The 17,448-nt window shown below is 37.1% G+C and overlaps 1 protein-coding gene across 3 annotated transcripts in view; it reads right to left on the bottom strand.

Annotated features, from left to right (window-relative positions):
- Positions 1-17,448, bottom strand: part of LOC139949906 (contactin-2-like) — an 85,134-nt gene that overhangs the window by 52,319 nt on the left and 15,367 nt on the right. For 2 of the 3 annotated variants that reach the window (XM_071948480.1, XM_071948494.1), the window contains exon 2: positions 3,981-4,042. The gene's annotated coding sequence lies outside the window, so the exon portion shown is untranslated. Of the gene's footprint in view, positions 1-3,980; positions 4,043-5,591; positions 5,611-17,448 lie in introns of those variants that run through there. The other variant, XM_071948488.1, reaches the window with a different exon arrangement.

Here is a 17,448-nt window from a genome sequence, read left to right as displayed (position 1 = left end):
ACTGCAATATATGGACCTGGCTTTTACAAAGGACTACACAACAGGCAAGGAAGATCCATCCAAGATCAGACCATCCCTTCTCACACTCAACACAATGCAGTGTTGAGCACGCTTTGAAATTGAAGTGTTCCGCTCAAACAGAGCAGTATTCTTTTCTTGATCAAGGGATGCTGTGACCATGTTGGATGAGACATCTAGGAAAGCTTTGTTTATAAATAAGAACTATCTGGGGCATAATCTACAGGGGGCCCTCAGCATAGTATGCAGAAGCCGCCCAGATGTCTTGCTCAGAAATTGCTTCTTTATTGAACTAAAAAATGTACCTGTGCTTGCATTTCTTAAGGACATGTGATTAATGTGTTGATAAAAAGAGGCACAAAACCACTTAACGTAATATAAAATGTGTTTGGGTTGATCAAAGAAAAAATTACTAGGTGAGACTTGAACCTGCTAACTCCAGATTAACATGCCAGCACTCTACCACCTGAGCTATTTATCTTATGTTGGCAGTCACCTATTTGCCAATTCTATTGTTTGGAGTGCCAGTCAGAAGCCATTCAACCTGTACCTGCTTGATAGCCTTGGATTACAGCCAAGATTACCATATAACCTCGGAACATAAACTAGTCACTCATGTAAAGCCATGGATTAGTTCCATTCATTCTAATGTCTTTGCTTTTTGACTCATTTTTTATTTTTTTATTTTTTTTCCAACTGGCTTATCTGTATTATTTGGAATATGTACATATTATTGCCTGTACCATGTTTCTGTGGAAACAATAATTAACCTTGAAACCTTGAAATGTTCTAGTTACTTTTCTTTATTAGACACTCCTTACATGTTTCGGTCACTACATTTACGCTCCTTGATTCATTTCAAAAACACGCTCACAAAATTATATTTTTGCACCCCCCCCAAAAAAAAAAAAAAAACAGTTTGAATTTCTTGCCCTTTTACCTTCCACAATGAACATGCATGATCCTTCTGGCCATCCCTACTTAACCTCTGCCTCCTTCTCGTGCAGTCTGTTAACCTTTAACAAATCATTTCAATGTACTGGATTGGACTCGACAGGAACATGTAAGACAATCCTACTCATTTGCTTTAATACCTCATTAACTGTGCACTGTAAGTTTATAACTACCGTAAATTTATACATGGTGTACTGATTAATTTGTCTGCCTAACCACAACACAGTGTGCCAACTCTACATGGTATTCCTCTTCAATTTTCCTATGAATACAAATCACCATGGCTGGAAACCTTTGACATGCCTTAATAAAAAATCAACAACTGCCGCAGCTGGTTTATTGACAGTAAGATAGTGACAGTCATCACTGCAATAACTAAGCAATAACCTGCAGGTCTTGTATCTATTCTTCGAACAGTTGTCGTCCATAAAGCCATTTGATTTTGTTCTCTTCTTAAAATATAACAATCTGTACGGGGGAGCCAAAGACATTTGAATACAAGCGGGTCTTGGGAAAACCGACTTTGATACAACTCCTGCTCTGATAGTAGTATTTTCCCAACGTGATTTTCTTTTCATCGCACCATAATGGTCATTGAAACGTCCTACGACGTACCCCAAATCCCTAGCTGTACATTAAGAACACCCAAGACTAGAACATGAGAGACATAGCGAAAATCTCTGATTCATCTCCTGACGTCATCAGGGTAAAGATTATTATTATCAACAATTTCACTGACGCTGAGATAATTCTATTTGATGATTGAGGGGCAGAGATGAGGGGCTGATCCGATGTACAGCTACAGGCGCTGTTGTTCTACTTTCAAAATGTACTTGAAGAAAACAGAGCAGACTCTGCTGTAAAAGGAGCAGTTTTTTACCAAAAAAGGAACACAGATCAGAGGTGCTTTGCACTCAGGGACATTCTGTACAATAATCGGGGAGATCTTTTGTATGAATTAAAAATAATAGGGACAAATTGTCCATAATCAGGGATTTTTCAAATTTGCTCATCAGGGAACTTTTTGCAGAATCAAGGAGAGCTGAAAGCTCTGATGTATGCTAATTTGATCATGCTCTCACATAGGTTTCTTCTTGTTGCTGAATGACTCTATATAGTAGGTCTTTCATTTTTGGTTCAGTTGTGGTGATTTGTAAAAGAGGACACTTGGTGTACCTATGGCACTATGAAAATTCCCCAGGGGATCAGGTACATAACAAGCACTCCCACGAAGATTGACTTTCAAACCCCAAGTTATTTTTGTTTCGTTTGTCTTTCCAGTCCTTGCTCTATGCTTTCATTTTATAAATTACAGTGCGCACATCGGTGTTGGGTGAAACAGAATGAGGGTATTCTTCATTCCTGAAGCAATATCTTTTAAAACAAGTTAGTTTGGTTTTTGTCAAACCCACAAAGCTGAGTGGAACTTAGACACCATAAACCACAGGGAAACAACTACTGACTACTGAGAATTTGAAATCCACCATGAGCTCATTCCCCAAAAACCTGACCAAATGTTAGTCATATTTGAAACTTGTCTACTTTGAGTTGCAGATTTGCTGAACGATTAAATGGATTCAGAAAGGTTCCCACTAAAATCTTAGTGGGAACTTAATGTACTTTTTGTAGTCAAACTCACAAATCAGTGACAAATCCCTCTGGTCGACGATGTGCAAAGAAGCATCAGTCCCCGCCACCTCAATCAACCATTCTAACCATTGGAAAGCCAGAGTGATATTGATTTAAGGTGGATACATGACTTTTAAGAGTGGTGACAATGCAGTTGTGTGCATAACCCTGAAAATTTCATACTAATCCTCAAGTGTGTTATAAGTTCGCTACTCAAACGTTTACTCAAAGATAACCAACGAGAAAATACAATGATGGATATTCAATGTATATGTGTAAACACTTGAGCTATTATTGTTGTACTTCTCTTTATAAATATTTGAACAAAATACTTTATTGCGGTAAACTTTGCCCATACTATTTATGTAGAATGTAAATCCAAAGTTTTTTCCACATGACCAGACGACAAAGCCAATTTCAAGGAAAAGAAACCCCATTAAAGCTCCTGGAGAATTTAAACCACACAGACAACACTTAATGCAATTGTCCTGGGAAAAATGAAATTTTTCGGGAACTCAACAATTTCACTGTAGTTTACTAGGATTAACCCATTCAAGTGTGAAAAGGTGACCTGAATTTTTCCAAAACTACCTTGGGAAAAAGCTTGTAGTGTGAAAGGGGTTGTATGTGTAAACCAATGTTTAGCGTTGTTTGGGCATGGTACTGTTCTTTATATTTTCCAAAGAGGGTCAACATTACACCTGAATTCTTGCTGTCTCCGAGATCTGAAGTCTGTCTTGGCTTTACTTCTTATAATCCCAACCCCCCCCCCCCCTCCCCAACACACAAACACACAAACCAAGAAGCCAGCATGGGGAGACTGGAAAGCCAACATGGGAGCCCAAGACCCCCTGGGAGTCTTACACTGAGCTTTGCTGCGCCCTTTTATCATCCGCTTCCATCGCTTTCTCTTTCTTCGCAAATAAATTGGATTTCCTACCCACACTTTGCCTTGGGGAAAGAACCGTTTCTTTTCTTCATCTTTTCCGTTCGGAGACAGTTTTCCCTTTCAATATTATCACATTAAAATCTGACATAGGGGCTAGTGGGACTGGGGCATGACTTCTGTTTTGGAATAACAGAGGGAGTCATGGATGGTAAACGAAAAAATTAATTTACATAAAGATGGCTTTGGCCTACAAAAACAGTTATAAACACGGCCTTTTTATGATTTGGTTTCACATTAAATTAATTGACAGGAAACAATAGAAAAGTAAACAAGACAATCGGGTGATTCCATATAAATGTGCGGGATGTTTATTTTGGCGGAGTTATTTGTTGCAGGTTGTTTTCCTCCACAACTGGATATTATGTAACACTGCTCTATTAAGTTCCTGAAAAGTGGTCAGACAAACAATTTAAACTGAATCTATACTCACCAAATGCAGATTCACTGCTGACTTCTATCTAATGCAGGATGCTTAGAGCTCAATGGGTTGGCCTGTCAAGTGAAGAAAAAATAGACTCACATTTAAATTGACAATGACTTAAAACTTGGTGCTTCTTGAAGTACAAAATTCAAGAAGATCAATGCTTGCATAGTATAATGGCAGGGACGTAGATCAGCATTGGCTTCAAAGTTGACAAATAATAAGTTGACTATACACAGACTTAGGAACTTGTCTGCCTTACTCTCTGTAACAGTGGTTCACTGGCCAATTAAAATAGCAGAGGACCAATCAAACTTCATTCCAAGTGGTCCGACAGGATAGTCCAGTGTTGAAAAGCTTCCCTGTTTCCTTTGGAACATGGACCATTGAAACGCTGACTGGCTAGTGAAATGACATGCTAGCTGGTCCTGCTGGGTAGTCACTAAAGAAGTCAAGGGCAAACCTTGACGACTTGTACAATAAGGATGTCAAAGGAAATGATCAAGCTGTAGAGAACCACACAAATCCAAAACAGCACTACATTTCAGAACCACAGTATTTTAAATCTAAGGCCACCTCTCTCTCTCTCTCTCTGAGGGTAGAGAGGGTAGTTAAGACCTATTTATAGCTTACTTGAATCTCTAAGCAAGAACACCACATGTACAGCACCAAGAACTCGCCCGCCAAGAAACCTAACAAGATGGGAGTTGTCTTCAAATGCTTTCTTCTGAAACCACAAAACTCTACAAACAATCAATCGACAGTTGAGTCTGTTTTGACCCTTACAAAACCAGACAAAAGGCTGTCCTTCAAAACCCTCCAGAAAGATCTTCAAAACAAGTACTGGTTGTTTACACAATAGACACACATACATGTACTGTACAACATTGCAATTTCACCAGATAAAAGTATAACAATGACAAGCAGAGAGACCAACAAATGTTCTAACACAACTCCAAGCAAAATAGTTTTTAAAAACAATTTGAAATTTCAATTCTGGAATTTGGAGGGATTTATTCAATGGTCTACAGGGTGGAACAGTTATTGATAGTTCAGTTTCTTAAAATCCTCAAAAAGGTAAAAATTCAATGTTTTGTGATTGTTTCAAAAGATTTACACAGCGAGGTACATGAACATAAACTTTTTTAATTTTGGTTTTTACCCATAAACTTTTTCACATAAACTTAGTTATTCAATTGAAAAACACAGGACCACCGGAATTATCCATTCATAAGTCTACTGGCCTGACACTGAAACCACTGGCATCAAATCCTGCGGTCCAATGTAAAATTTAAGCCCTAAATTTGGTTAACTTTGTTCCAGTTTGATTTTGGATAAGAGACATTTCTTGTTCAAAACTGTATGTTGATCTTCTTGTCTACCAGCATTGTCCACTTAACATGATGAGTCTAAAAAAGTCACATTTTGACTGCTGCTGACATTAGGTAAGAATCACTTTCAAGGTCTGCGATTGTGGTCCAGGCACTCAATGTTTACAACAGAGAAAGTTACTATAACAAATATTTCCCAAATATTGTGCAACTCTTGCAGAAGAAAAGATATACCAGAGTGAACCTCTCCTGACTGATAAACCATGCACCATCTTCCATGTGCGCCTACCTGAATAGCTCCACAAGGCAAAAACGTGTTCCTTTACTCTGCTTCACTAACTTCTGAAGATTACCAACCAACAAACTGCTAAAAGACACCACCACCAACAAACCTGCTGCAAAGACTGCCAATCCAATTCAAACAATTCAAAAAATTCACCCAGACAAAAGACGTCTATAGCAGCTTTCATGCCGACAAGGACACCATTTGGCTGGGCCCCAGCATATTAACCCACACATCAGACTGCTGTTATATAATAGTCATTGACACTACTGTCTTCCATGTTTTCACAACATCTAGCGCTGGTACCACAGAGGAGCCCTGCTGGAAACAAAGCTTTGGCTCTCTTGGAGTGCAGACTGTAGATCACATTTTAATCTCGGGGCATGAGATTGTCAATAACAGCTCAAGATACCGAGGTCAGCTATTGATCAAAAAATCCATCACCTGCTTTAATGTGTAATTTTGTGTAAACACGCTATGTGTTAAACGTTCCTTTCCATGGGGTCCAGAAGAATGGCATTTTGGGAATGGCTTTTTTTGTTAGCTCATTATTCAAATCAAGGTATTATTCCATTCATCTACATATATAATAGTCTGGAATGAAAATGGGCATCAGTTAATCTTAAAGGGCAAGCACAACGTTTTTCAAAGAAAAAACTAATTTGCATCCACTAGTTTTTAATCAAGAAAACCCTGCAGTCAACCTATTAATATTCCATAAAATATCCAGAAAAGTGGTCACGCTTTAGTGGAACTAAATCTAAATGAGTTTCTTTTTGCTTTTGGCCCATTTTTCTCTCTGAATAATATACCAATCACACGCTTTGTCTTCAAGGTTCATATTAACACAGTCAGCGCAAAGTGGTCGGGTTAGCAGCTGTTATGGAAAAACACCATAAAACAAAAATTCCCAGGCCTGATATTTGTCCTTGGAAAAAAGTTGGGACAGTTTATCGAGTACAAGGGTAGACCTATAACTTTCTCATTTTTCAAATGGCAAAAAATCAGACCAAGTAGGAAAAGTATGGCTTTTCAAAAATAGAATAGTACAATCATACCCTATTATATAAGTCACAAAACATGGGTTCAGGAAAGAGTAACGACCCATTGTTTCCTGCCAGATTTACATGTAGTCCGGATGGTCCAGATTGTGATGAGCCTTCATTAAGGAACTTGTAGATCAGATCCATTATCGGTGGTCCGGACTGTGAAATGAATAAAGCCACACATTTTGGCTCTTTTTTTTCTCATACAATTAAAGTTGTGTTCTCTAAATTGGAGAGCAAGGGGGTGGCATCAGACCCTCATCCCCCACACACCTAATCAAAAAAAAATAATTGATTTAAAAATAGCCCCCCGCCCCCACCCAAAAAAAAATTTTTGTTTGTGTTTTACCGAACATGCAGACAATTAGGCCTTAAGTTAATGCAATTATGATTTTATTTTAGCTCAGTTACATTTTTAACTTTATTCAGGTTATTGTTCAAATTTATTGTAATTGATATCGCACACATTTGTCTTTCCTGTTATTTTATGAGCTTTGTTCCTCTGAGAAAATTTAAATAAATTAACAAGAAAGAATCAAATTTTCAGCTTTAAGACGATCAACCTTTCAACTAAATTTAAAACTTCCCGAGCTTAACTATAGAAGTTGCAATTTTTTTATTTTTTTTCTGATATGGATTCCTTCACAAAACTAACAGATTAAAGACGAGTAACTGACTTTCACACCCTAGCTCCAAGAAAATATTGTCCGCCGTTGGAATGTTAATGAGTTTAGCTAGCAGCAAATAACAGGTAAGATCAGTCACTTCCTCGTCTAACACTCTGACTCTGCTTATGAATTGTGTGTACAGTAGAGGAATAGTCCGGCTTTAGCTAAACCATGTATAGAATAGTACAAGTATCGTCTACTATTGTCTAACTAATTCTGAGTGACATAGCACAGAAAAAAAAACTGAAACAGATTAGAAGAGAGAACGATGTAATCCTCTTACTAAACGCATTAGAGTTTTATTTGATGTAATACATGCATACATGTATGTAAGGGTATGAGAGACGAGGCTAAAAGGCACTCGACACATTTGGTTATTTGTCGAAGACCAGCTCGATGTATCCCAACATGTGTATAAAATAACATTTAGAGTCAATTGGTCAGCGAAGTTGCAAGAAATTACTTAATGAAAGAAGTAAAAACACTCTTCTTGCATACAATTGTGTGCTTTCAGATGCCCGAATAAGAATTCATGCCCAAAGCCTTCCTCAAATTCAAATTTTGGGGTGAAAAATTACCCCTCTCTCTCTCTCTCTCTGAAATTTCAAAGGGTTTGTTTCAATTTTTTTTAATTTTTTATATCAACCGCAAGTTCAGTTTGTAGGATTTACATGTATGGTGATTAATTGTTGACGCTTTAACCAATACCCTCCCTTAAACTGAATTACATAACAGATTAAAATGCTTCAGGGGATTTCATTTTTATATAATATATGTATGTACACTAAACTTGTCCCACAGTGTTTGTGAATAAAAGAATTAGTCTAATTAATTATCTACTTATTCTTTTTCCTTCTTCTTCTTCTTACAGCGCCCTGCAAAGCACATGTGTATGGGCCATATCCGCAGAATTCTGTGGAAGCAGAGCCCTAAAACTGGGCCCATATATTGACCCCTTGCACGCAAGTCACACGCGAAGCCTCTGCCACTCTCACCATGTTGGTGGCAATAGGTTTCACGTAAACACTGCGTCACCTACAATGCGCACCTCACTGAATAACGCACAGTGACATTGCCCACCAGTATAGCGGTTCCAAGATTATTCTGATGATGACGTCAGGTGAATCGGGTCAATACTCACCACGATCAGCAGAGTCCAACAATATAGGTGAAGAGTTACCATATTACGGTGTTGGATTTTGTGAGAGTGAGGAACAACCTTACTTCCATGCTCTTAGTAAATCACTCAAGGGAGTTATGGGTTAAGCTAGTTTCAGTTGCAATCCCTCGCGTTGTACGCAAATGGAGTAGTACAACCTTGGCTAAAAGCTCTGCACCCGCATAATCTTTGACATTGTTAACATAATAACAAGCACACAGTACAGTACAAAGCTTTTTACATATATTTATTTATTCATGTAATCATTCCCTGTGTTTACGACAGAAGTGGTTGACTAAGATTGAAACGATGATAAATCTGAGCAAAATTTCATGGTTCTGCTATTAATATTGCAGAATTATGTGCTCATACATACCCATGTTACAAAGCAAATACCACAAGCTGTAAGCGCAGAATTCCACAATAAGCAGAGCCATGATATTAGGACCTGTTTCCAAACCGACAGCCTTTGATTATGGAATATTTGATCGTATTCAACACATGTGTATTCCATAATCCAATTTCATATAATAAATACGGCACACTATGCAAAGAGACGTTCATGCGGTTGGGTCCGTCATCTTTCTACTTGAAATATTTCCTTCCAGTGTCTCTTTCTTCATAATCCATGAATATGAGCAGGTATTTTTTTCTGCAATGTCTGGCATTAAGACGTATGAATAGAACACTTAGTCATTCACCTTTCAGATTATTTATTAAAATGTAATTTTACACTCTGCAGAAATCAGGTTTTTGTGTACTGCAAAGAGATTGGATTTAAACAAAAAATTGAGAGTTTACTACACAGCCTGAAAAGCATTTGACCCCCCCTTTCTCAGTTTCCTTAATACTAATCTGCAAATCTCTAAATTATGATAAGTATTGCAGACAGTGGGTCTATACCCTTGTACCATTTGGACTATATAAATGTTTTTAAGTAGACATTTTTAATCATATCAGTGAGTGTGGCCCGTAAACCTCAGGCTATCTACGGAGAAACGTGAACATGTTTTGGACTGAGCTCAGTTTCTTTGAAATGATCTGTAAGTTTGAGCCAGGCCTATTAAGAAACTGTCAAGTAATTATAACCGTTGTGTTGATCAATGTCTCTCCCCCCCCCCCTTCTCTTCTTGTCCACAATTAGGGGATGGTAATCAGTATTAAAGGTATCATACAGGATTGGTAAAGGATACAAAAATATAAATGTTTAAATTTAGTCTGAAAATTTACTCAATTACGAACTTCATTCTAGATCAATTTTTGCTGTTAAGTTTTTTCCTATGAAATGAAGTGAACAAGAAAATTGCATAGTTATTCACCATTTTGTCCTGATTCACACAACGAAATACATAGCAAAATATTTTCACAGGTTTTTCATTTCATGTATGTATATTGTTCATCCCTAAACAAAACATGAAAACTTTCTCAGACTATTTTGTCAGCTCTCCCAATGTTGTCTTTAAATCAATCAGAAAAGAAGAGTTCTCAAGATCAAAAGATAACGGTTTCAGTTTCAAAATTCAATTTCAAAGAAACTTAATTGATCTAATGTCAAGAATGTAAACTAAAGGCTTTATGGGAAATAAGGAAAGATCCCACATTTCATTACAATATAAAGTCAAATGGTATTTTAAGCATTGAGGTACTTGTACACCTACGTCTGTAAAAATGTTGTTTGACCTCATCCCTACTTCTCATTATTAGCTTTTTAATTTTTGCCGCAGTAAACACTCATGAGGCTATTGTTTAATTACAACAAGGCCAAGCCTGTGATTTAAGTCACACCTGTTTCCCAATGAACACAAGCAGTAAGCTTTTAATTAATTTTCATGGGGGGCTTTTAAGCACAAAAGGGAACTGGCTTGTTACATGAGAGCATGCTCACATAGTGTACATTGTTTGCTTTTATTGTTGAATTTAATGAGAGTTTGTGTTTCCTCGGCTGACAAAAGCGAGTAAGGTGCTAGGATGAAGACCTGAAAATTCATTGTTGACAGGGGTGTGGCAATTTGTGCAGAGTTAAAAGCATAAACGAGTTTGATCATTATTCAATTAAGGCATCTGGAAAGTGACTTTATCCTACGGAGAACGATTTCACACAGAGCTTGGTTTGACAAAAGAATTGTGAATCAATCTTAAAAACACCAAGTAAAACCAAGACCAGGTTAATTTAAACTAATTTAAATTAAGCAAGGGCATTCACATTATACAGTAGGCGTACATGTACTAGGCCTTCATGTACATATGAAAGTCACACGTCTCAATCCTGTTCTACAAATAGATGTAGTAAATTTTCTTTTTTCACAACAAATTACTGACTGAGAATTTAAAATTTAAAATGTATCTAGGCTCTACTGTGTGTGCCACACATGCCAAACACATCAAGCAGTCTCAGCACCAGCAAGGTTAGTTATCCTTTCCAAAAGCAATGTATTATGCAATTCAAGCCCCCCCCCCCCCCAACCAGCCAAACTAACATGATACTCATCCCTCAACAAAAACACAATTTGTTTGTACAGTAAAGTGTTATGTCTTTCAATGCCAAGAGCTTGGATTTGTACATTGTGTACACTACATCATAGTACAGTACAGAGTAGGGGGGGGGCGATCTTCCATGACAGAAACACAACCCTGATAAAAAAAACATGTGTCACATTTCAAAACTAGTTCCGAGTATGAACTGAAGGACATCCCCAAATAACACATCCTCCACAATCATGTCCATCCATGGCCATTTGCAAAGGTGCCTGGACCTAACCCAGCAACAGAGCTTTTGGGTCCCATGGTCCAAAACTGTATCCTTCAAAAGCAGATGTAGACAGCCAGATTATTGCTTCAGTTTTCCTTTCACAATGAGTTTCAGAATTAGTTATCCTTTATATAAACAAACTTTCAGATTTTTTCTGGTAAGAGAAACAAGTTACTCCAAATTCAAGAATTGAGCCACATGTTCCAAGAATATAAGAGACTTCTTCTTGTTTAAATTTACTCTCAACACAAAAGGATATTATTTTCCATTGTTGTGATCAGAATGTAGGCTACATGCGCGTATAAAGTGAAATGGTGCGTAAACTATTTAGCTGTTTTGCTTTATTTCCTACCTCCATGCTTTAATTTTGTGTAAGTTTCCATTAATCATGATTTATTTTACAATACTTTAAAATAAGATAACTTCATGATTAGAAAATTGTGAATTGTCAGGGACTGTCCAATCCAAAAAATAATGGAGCTTCACTAAAAACCAAGAGGTTCAGAACTGGCAGGGGTTTTGGTCATACCATAACAATTCCTGTTTGTTAGGTTCTTACATGTATGTAGTGTAAGCCTGCATGTGCCTGTATTTCTGTTCAGAAAGTGGAAGCATTGACAAAGAAGAAACCGGTATCACCATTGCACAAAGTAATTACACAGCTTCCAAGTCACTCTGTAAATTGAGGTCTCTGCCCATTCAAGAACGGCGCTGATTACAATCGTACCCTGGATGTTATTTCAAAAACTGGTGTGAGAAGAAATTGTATCATAATCAGGGAACAGAGACCATTGACACACCAAGGATGGGCAACTGTCTGCTTCAACTATTTCACAAATACTTTACAGAGTGGCGAAAGGGGAGCTGAAGAAAAACAGACATTTTCTATAGAGGATAATTTCTCAGAAGGAGTGGGCGTAAAACGAAAGAGAGACCTAAAAAGGGTCCCTTCTATTAGTTGAGTTTGTAGGCTCAGAATGTGACAGACAATGGTAGAGTAAGCTGAGAGGAGTGTGAGAGCATTCGCCACTTTGCATGAACATTAGTTTATGAATAGACTTGTGGACAAGTCGTTAATGGTACCACGCAGTGAGATAGTAGAGTTCTGGTGGTACGATGCTATGGCGAAATTGCGAACTGCTGGTAGTCGAATTCTACTCCCTGTTAATGGGGAGTAGAAGTCAGGCAACCAGCAGTTCGCACGAGAGCAGTGATCTCGCAAGAGCACCGCCACAACTCGACTATCTCATCGCGTGGGACCATTAACGCCTTGTCCACAAGTCTAGTTTATAAACAGTGTGCATCCCCAAAAAACATTGACAGATGGTAGAATACACGTAGTGGACCAAAGCATGTCCTGAATTAATCATTTACCTCATGGCTCATCAACTTTCCTCACTCTTTTTATAGTTCTGTCTTTATCCGGGTTGAAACATGAAGTTCATTTTGTTTGAATTATGTACTGTAAACTCTGTTATATATTATATCAGACAAATATAATAGGGATCAACCAAAACTCAAGATAATTTTAAAGCCATTGGACACTTTTGGTAATAAAACAGTATTGTCCAATGGCCCACAGTTCGTATCACAACTTGTGTATAAAATAACAAACCTGTGAAAATTTAGGCTCGATCGATCATCTGAGTCGGGAGAAAATAACGGGAAAACCCACCCTTGTTTCCGCATGTATCGCCGTGTCATGACATGTGTCTAAAATAAATTTCCGTAATTCTCCGTATTGAGAATTGATAAATGTTTTAAAAGTAAAGCATTTCATGGGATAATATTTCAAGAGAAGTCTTTAACCATTACCATCTGTATATAAGTAATTTGTAAATCTGTGATTTTTTTTTTAACGAAAGTGTCCAATGGCTATGAGACAACAAAAGTTAATGGTTCTGAAAAACTTACCTATAGAAAGGTATTTAACACAACAAATAGATTTAAAGGATTTGAGTACTTTTTTTAACACAGAACATAATGTCCACAGACTTACATTAGACTTACTCAAGTTTGAAGATAATGATATTACTTGCTGAGGTTCTGTAGTGTTTGAGAAAATAATAAAAAAATGTCACAACAAAATAATTTTCGTCTGTCTGTCAGTGAGACGAAAATGATTTTGCATGTAAAAAAGTATTAACCAGGGTATGTTGGTGAAACACCATAACTGGTTAATACGTTTTGACATGCTAAAACTGAAACATTATTTTACTCATTTCTCAAAAACTACAGCACCTCAGCAAGTAATATTTTAAGGGAAGCTTTCTACTATCATTATCTTCAAACTGCTCAAGTTTAATGTAAATCTGTGGACATTATGTAAAAAGTACCCAGCCGTTGATTTCACCAAACTCTTAGAATTAATCTAAGGACTTAGGACGAGTTATATTTCGTATCCGAAGATGTAAGGACACATTTAACCCATCCTAAGTTAGGACGGGTTACTCGTCCTAACTCGAGATAGGATTAATCCTAGCATTTCATTAAAACGGCTGCAGGCCCTTTAAGCTCATAAATCAAACATTTCAGACAATACTCAGAGAGGAAAGAACACTTACCCTTTGAAGATGTGACTGTAAATAAATGTTGTTTTTTCTTCTAGAAAACCATGCCTTCAATCTCTTGGACTGAAGGGCCTAACAAGATAAATGTATGGCTCACAAGGATGAAATCTATGGGTCTTTCCAAATCTATCCTCAGTCTTACATTATAAATTATACCTGATGCACGTTACTGTGAACTCAACTGCCTGGACAGTTGGAGGGATTGGGCCTCCCTTGCCTCCCAAGCCTTATTTGGTGTTCTTTTAATATAAGCAAGAGCAGGTTGGTGACAGACAAGTGGCAAACAGGGCTCCCAAACCAAGCTTCATGTAGGATTCTGAGCTTGCATTTTGCCTAATGCCTGTTGGCAGGCAGTTAAAGTCACAAGACTTTGTATTCGTATTTGTTTGTTTTTGAGCCAAAATTGTATAATATTCCGAGTGTTTATTTTCTTTTTCCAAATGAAAATATTGCATTTCTTATCTTGGTGTTTTAAAGCCAAATTGTGCTAATACCATCCTGTACAAATGGAAGTGCATGACAGTGTACAGAAGATTTTGAAAAGAACTATGGAAGTTAAAAAAAATTCAATGAAAACATCTCCACTATGATCACAAGAAGACATCATGGTAGTGATTTGTTTAAGATGGTTCAAGTATGTTTGTAATAGAGAAGTAAAAGGTAGAATGTAAGGCTACATATTGTTCATTGAGCCTAAATTAAAAAAATATGGTGACTGGGCATTCCAACAACGTATTGTATTTTATTAAATAGTTCTCACTAGGCTTGGCCTATAGGCCTATACAATGTTTACTCATATCAATGTATGGGTAAAACCAAATAATATTTTTAATAACCAATTCAAATTTAGCAAATAATGATGTTTAATTGTCTTAAGTGTAAATGAATTTAACATTGCCTAATTACAGCTGTAATTTATGCAAGTTTTTAAATTGAAGCAGGCACTTTTTCACCCATCCTGATTGTCTCTCATCACCTTTACAGTGAAACCTAACCCCTACATGTTTTATCTTCTTAGAAAATGGCCTTTAAATTGTGATTTCACTGCATGGTGATTCACTTTTTGCATGAACAACAACACACTGTGTTGCATGAACCACACTTATTACACTGATGTAACCTGCAGAAGCCACAAGAGATGGGGGGCCATTCAAGCTTGCATAACAAAATAAGTCCTCCCTTACATCTGCTTGAAGGACCCAAACCTCCAAAAAAACACTGAAACTGTATGACTCATACACGTATCTCTCTTTCCTTTTCTCCTTACCCTATCCTTCGCTTGATCTATTTAACCTGTCTACTGCTTCCTTAAATTTCCTTGTCACTTTCATTCACTTCTGCGATGCCATCCTACTGGAACAAAACGACGGAGGTGAAAAACAGTACACTATGGTTTACATTTGTTACTCATTTTCAGTAAGGCATCAGAAAAGGTACGCAGTATGTTTACCGAAACTGGTACCTAAAACAAGTTTAACCATTCCATGACACATTGGATAATTTGAAAATGATGAAATCATGTGATTCATTCACTTAAAGTCAAAATCTGCAAGTTGATTTGAAATGGGCAAGATAATGCAACATAAAAATGTTGGCCTACGTGTGCACATGTAGGCTCTACATGTTAATTCAAGGAGACAGAAAAACTAACAATATATCTGGAAGGGCAAGCAAACAGATCTATGCAAATATCATTCCAAGGATAAAAATGTGAAGCATTCATAATGTGTATTTTTACTATACTGTGATAGGGATTTACTTCATCATTTTATCATACAAAAACAGCGTATACAATCCAATATGTAAATAAGTACATAATGTGGAACAGAGCTTATTTATTTGATGAGAATGCAAACACATAGGCTACTACACACCTTTTCCTTGTTTCATCTGCACATTCACTACAACAAAAGTAGATTTTGCACAGCACAGTTATTTTTTTTTGTTACATGTATGTTCACCAAATAAACCTTCATTGTAAATTATGAGTTTTATTAAATTTTACCTTGACAACTACAAATGAAGAAAGCGTATCATTCTCTACAAACAAGTTTTAAAGGAACACGTTGCCTTGGATCGGTCGAGTTGGTCTTTGAAAAAGCGTTTGTAACCGTTTGTTATAAAATGCATATGGTTAGAAAGATGTTGTAAAAGTAGAATACAATGATCCACACAAACATGCCTCAAAATTGCACGGTTTTCCTTTTACATCGTCGGATAACACGGTCCGCCATTTATGGGAATCAAATTTTTGACTCCCATAAATGGCCGACCGTGTTAGTTCTCAAAGTAAAAGGAAAACCACGCAATTTCGAGGCAAATTTGTGTGGATCATTGTACTCTACTTTTAAAACATCTTTCTAACCATATATGCATTTTATAACAAACGGTTACAAAGGTATTTTGTAGACCAACTTGTCCGATCAAAGCCAACGTGTTCCTTTAAAAATGACACCGTTGTTGATGCAATTTATGCCAATATGGTTGAGAATGAACTTAAGGATCTGCTGCACATTCAACCAGAGAGACGATCCCTGCCACACGAAATACATACATCAAAGTTAATAAAGAATCCCAAGCTAACAGCCATCAGCCATAGGGTTGCACACAACCTGTGTTTACATGATTGAGGTCTTATAAGATTGAAGACTTCCCCTGAAGTTTCCTTTCATTAAACCGCTGATAAATCAACCCGAGATGAGGAGCAGGCTGAGAATAAAAGCCATGGCGACAGTTCAACATGATGCGCAATGGAAAGGTATAAGATTACTTGTAAATTTACAAACTGAAAATGTCCCGATAGTGAACCAACTTGGAATGAGCTCTCATTTTGTAGTTTTAGTATGCCTCGTAGCAAAGAAACAGAATAATTTATCAAGATGTTTGACACAAAAAGCAAAGCCTTTTCATACAAAATTTTCTTCAGGCAGCCCTTGAATTACACAAAGGCCATGGCATGATGGCATCCTGGCCCCTGGTGACCAGGTCCTTGCCCCTGGTCTTGGCATTGGTACAACATAAGACTTTCAGATGGAAGTGCCCTTTACAAAATGAAAACGGCCTTGCCCTGTCAAAGATGAAATACCAGTAAGTATCCAGTCTTATATCTACACAACATGGCATCGCATGCTGTGCTAGGCGTGGTCAGCTACATAAATACTGCAAGTAATAATGAGACACCATACATATAGTTGAGAAATGGTCAACTCTACATGTTATGTACATAATATATCAGGGCTCAAATGTTCAATGGTCTGCAGGTCCAAGGCCACTACAGTTTTAGTGTCGGGCCAGTAAAGTTATGACCAGACAAATCCAAGTCTGGCTTTTTTTTTTCAATATTAATGAATAATACCTCACAAACAAAACAAAAATTATGTTTTAATGTTGAGTTTAGGTATGATAACAGGTATTTCAATTATATTTTAGGTATAAAAACTTATAAAAAGACAAACGAGGTCTTCTTTAGCATTGTGCTTGTTCCTATAAAAACATTATACAACACATGTACACTTGTAATGTTATTTCGCATCTTAAACTGTGCCTACTAGCCTGCCAGGAAGTATTTTCCTCAACTTTGATTCTGGTCATGTAAAAACAATTCTGGTCAATAAACATATTGAGCTATCATGTACATGTAAAACCCCTGCAGTTTTGCAGATTTTCTCCGC

The sequence above is a fragment of the Asterias amurensis genome, chromosome 2, assembly GCF_032118995.1.
Source record: "Asterias amurensis chromosome 2, ASM3211899v1".
Lineage (NCBI taxonomy): Eukaryota > Metazoa > Echinodermata > Asteroidea > Forcipulatida > Asteriidae > Asterias > Asterias amurensis.
Note: the sequence above shows the minus strand (reverse complement) of the source record. Positions and strands in the feature narration are given on the sequence as shown.